Genomic DNA, 4,684 nt, shown 5'->3' with positions numbered 1-4,684 from the left:
TTAACAATAGCATGAGGAGGCGTATACATGGAGGCAACGGTTTAAGAGCATGACAGGAGTTTTACTCCTCGTCATCCGAATAGTGGGTAAGGGTTGGTGGGGGGCGGGGGGCCTTGTTAAGGAATTTTCGACTTAACAAGTAGCCTTTGATGTGGAGGTGGGTTTTGAGGGTGGTGGTAGAAAGAAAGGGGTGGTTGCACTGGGTGAATTTACTATTGTTCATGTCTTCGAGTAGTGCACCACAGAAGGATGGCAAAGAGAAGCACGCATCATGAAGCGAGTCATGGTGTTGCTGTCTATGGCGTTGGGGTCAAAATAGAGGGGTGGGAGGTTGCGTTCTGGCTTTGCGCTTCCAAGTTGGTTGCAGATAACTGATCATTCTTGCGCCGAAGGTGGGCATTTGTTTCCCTCTCCCCGTTGAGATGCTCCATCAGGATTTTCCTTCTTCCCTCCCAGGCAGCGTCACGTTCCTTCAGGGCTCTTAGTTCTTCTGCCTCCTTAGTGCTGGCCTCCTCCCTAAGCACAGTGATTTCCTTTTGATATTCTATTATCTGCTTCACTCTGTCCAGCTGGAGGGCGGCTTGTGATTCGCGTTCCACTGCCAACTCCTCCACGGCTATCCTCCTTTCCTGCCTGGCTCTTTGCAATTGTGCGAGCAGCTCCTTCACGTACTCATCGTAGTGGCCTGCTGGAGGTGGGGGGTGGGCCATGGTTGTATTGGTGGCAACCTCTTTCAATTTTTGTCTTTTCACTTCTGACCCTGGTCGGCCGTGGCTGCCCTTTTGGCACCTGAGCTGGGTGGCCCCGACCGCTTCCCTTGCCAGCTCCCTTTCCACCAGAAACTGTAGCCAGGTGACCACGTTGCTCTCATCAATTTTTGGGGTGTGACCCTGGGTGGCGGTGGCAGGGGGTGTCACCATGATAGGGGTGGCTTGCATGGGTGGCATGAGGAGAGGGGAGGCTGGCTTGATTGGGTCTTTTCCTTTACCTTCTGCAGGAGGCAGGTGCACAGTTTCGACCCACCAGTGCTAGGACTGGGTGCCTCAGGTTGGTATGGACCCCCTGCTCCTTCCTCGTCTCTTCTTCGCTATTCCTCGATGGAGCGATGGGTTGCCAGCTCCAAATCTTCTTCTTCCCTCCTTCTCAGCTCCTCCTCAGCCCTCTTTTGTCTTTCCTCCTCTTCCCTTACTGACTCCCTTTGGGCCCATTCGAGCTCTTCCTTCTCTTTCCTCCTTCGCTCCTCCTCTCTTTTTTCGTATGTCTGTTTTTCCGCCTTTCTTTTTGGTGTAGCCTGGGGTTCTCCCTCCTTGTCGGTGTCCGTTTCCGTTTCATCAAAATGCTCTTCCGCATGAGGCTGGGACTGCGACGGCGATTCGCCACTTTTCTCGTCACCTCCCTGTTTGTCTTCTCCTGCTTGTCCCTGCCCTATCGCTTCATGGATGATCGCGGTAAGGGCACCTCCAAACCCTATGGTGGAGGCCTTGGAGGATGAGGCTTTGCGGGTCGATCAGGGTGAAGAAGATTCTCCTACCACGGCCCTTCCTCCTATTGCCAGGGCCTTTGCCGAAGCCTCAATTGTCTTTCTTATGAACCCATTGAGGTTTACCTCGTCCAGCGATTGAGCAGCAATGCTTTCGAGCAGAGGTACATTGATTCTGGACATGATGCTGTTGTACCGCTGGCTCGAGAACAGGGTATGCATCATCTTCGCCTGCAGCTGAATCTCTTGATCGGGGATGTTTGCCATGCTAATTCCGTCGTTGGTGTGGACCTTCACTTTGTCCATCCCTAGCATGGCATAGACGTCCCTTTTTGGTTTCTTCTCCACCTTGTTTGGAAGCCGTAGTTCGAGGGTCAGTTCCGACCTGCACTTGTCTAGTGGCTTCCCTGTCCCGCACCGTGGCAGTGCCCCTGTTTCTGTTGAAGGTGTGCAAGAACTCGGTGCACAGGGTGTAGTTTATCCTCTGGCCCACTTCGTCCAGGTACCTTTGTAAGTGGCATTGCTCTATAATTTGTCGTACCGCCAGTTCCTTGATGACCACATCTTCCAGGTTGAATATGTGGCGGAACTTCAGCTGCTTGAACGCCCTCGTTTCCACCGTGAGGCCGTACTTCACTTGTTCTTCCTCCGAGAAGGGGAGCTTGCCTGCTTTGTCTTGGCTTGCCATGGTCGCCACCTGCACATTTAGCCAATTCCCTTTTTAGTATTTTTTTTGCAACCAATTTGTTGGACGACCACAAACATAGCAGATTTTATTGTCCATAGCCCTAACTTTTCCTTTCAGACTTCTATCACCCCTTTTTATATGGCATTTCAATTTTGAGCTTTTCACGCTTGGTTTACTTTTTAGTTTTAACTCCGTTTATCCCCTTACTTACTGCCCCTTCCCCCTTGTGGAAAAGAAGAATCCATCCCAGGATTGGAGGTTGTGGGGCCAAGGCGTTCATGTCTATTTGTGTAGGAGCCAATCGTAGAAGTTGGGGTTATATTCCAAGTGTGCAGTGCAGTCCAGGTCACAGGGTTGAATGCCTACATGTGTGATGTACGTGAGGACATCTGTGAGCAAATCACCAGAGTCGACCCGACTTGCGATGTGGAGCTCTTCCTCTGTCAAGAGGCGGTTGAGATAGGGGTGCCCTGAGTTCGACCCCGAAGAGTGGTTAACACTCTATACGAGGTAGGAGCGACGTAGGTGGGATCATAATCGGCCGTTTTGATGGCTCGGTGTTGTTCGGCGTTGGTCATTATGCGGCATCCGTCGACTTCCCATTTCAACCTAAGAGCGTACCACTACTTCAAGAAGGGTGATCCCGTATCCGCCAGGTGGGACAACCTTGCTCTCTCTTGGCTAGTGATGGCAGACGTTGTCCGTGGGTCAAATGATGTGATGAGGCGTTGCTTAATGGCTTGCTCTTTGGAGACCTCGCTAGCGAGCAGCTCAGCGGCAGAGCAAGAAGCTTGTGTAAAGGCGAATTCAAAAGTCTCCCAAGAGCAAGGCATATTGCCCACGTCTGTTGCAAAGGGTTCTACTAATAGTCCCAAGTCCAGGCGATCATAGCTGAGGGCCAGTGCAACAAAGGTGGCATCGAGCTATTTGATGCAGTCCACCACATCATCTCCAGTGTCCTCTGCGAGGTCAGCAGCCAGCATTAGAAATGACTTTCGTTCATAGGAGGGCTTAAGGCCGGCGGGTGGTTGGGGTTTGCTGGAGCTGGAGGTTCTGACAGTACAGAGCTGCGGCTGGGGGTCCATTTGAATCGGCCACCTGGGCGTTGGCCGGCAGATGGATGGGTCGGGTTTGATCTTAGGGGCTATGCTGCTGCAATCAGCTAGGCTGCTGAGCGGTGGGTTGGGTTGGTTGGATGATGCCACTTGTGGTGATGGCCGTTGTTTGGGCCGATGGGCATGTGCGGCACTCGTGGGTTGACATGCAGAGGAGTCGGGTGAGTGGGGTGAGCCCTGCGATTCGTGGTCTTGAGGCATCGGGGAACAAGGACTGATTAGACTTGAGATGACGTAGAACTAGTGTGTTTGATAGTTGGGATTTTAGGGATCCACAGCGAGGCATTCCCCTCATAGTAGCCTTGTGCATGCAGGAGGACTTTAGGGACCCATATTTGTTTAATCACGCGGCACTTGCGATGATGGCGTCTTAGTTTCCTAGGCTTAGATTTGTAGGTCTTCCACGGACATGCGCTTCTAGTTCTAGGCAGTTCTCGAGGCTTCTTAGGTACCCATTGCAAGTGAGTCTGTTGAGGTTTTGCTTTGGGTGCGGCGGGCCGTGGTTTATGGGGATCTAGGTGTGGTAGATATGCATGGCTCCCCTCCTTAGTCCTAGCTACCGCTGTTTCTATCGGTGGCCCTATGAGCGGTGATAGGGTTACGAGGCCCTTGCTGAAAGTCGTGACAATAGGCACGTTCCCGATCGTTAAGTGGATGCATTGCGACTCATAATCAACATTGCAGCGGGTCTACTTTTTAAAAGTTCACCCGAGCAATGACTCTGTGCTTGCATCCATGGTACTTGGCAATATGTAAAACAGCATGGGGATAGTTTCAGACTCGATAGAAACGGCGACTCAGCATGTGCCGAGGATCGGGTAGGATTGAGAGCCCCGTATGGACTTAATTTGGCTGTTGTGGGATGAAGTATTGGCGCGCCAAGCTGGGTCCAATGCTCGTGCGTTAAAACGTTAAAATCTGCCCCCTCATCAATCAAGGCGTCGAAGGAGCACGTCTGCTTGGCCGTGATCGTGACATGAAGGTAGGCGGGTTCCACAGGCTCCTCCTCATTCTCGCAGATTTCCGTAATTGTGGCTACTCGTATTTTGACGGGTGGTTCTACCATTGGTGGCTCATGCAATAGATGAGTGGGTGGGTAGTACTTCTTGACCCGACTGCCATTGAAGAAGCCCATTCCCTCACCATCCACTGTTTCCAGCTCGACATTACCAGTTTGACTGATTACCCGGACCTTAAAGGGTTCGAGACCTCTGAATTTCATCTTTTGCTTATGTCCTTTAACTGAGTAGAGGAGCACTAGGTCACCCTGCTCAAACTCCTGTTGCTTGACATGTTTGTCAAACCAGCTTTTGCATCGAGCTTTCTCGCAGATAAGTGCGTGGGTGGCTAGGAGACGAACTTCTGACAGCAGGCGTTCCAACTCAACCAAGCATAGCGTCC

The sequence above is a fragment of the Lygodium microphyllum genome, unplaced genomic scaffold, assembly GCF_053477565.2.
Source record: "Lygodium microphyllum isolate KBCC unplaced genomic scaffold, Lygodium_microphyllum_v1.1.10 scaffold_185, whole genome shotgun sequence".
NCBI classification, from domain to species: domain Eukaryota; kingdom Viridiplantae; phylum Streptophyta; class Polypodiopsida; order Schizaeales; family Lygodiaceae; genus Lygodium; species Lygodium microphyllum.
The sequence above is the reverse complement of the archived record's forward strand: the minus strand, read 5'-3'. Positions refer to the sequence as shown.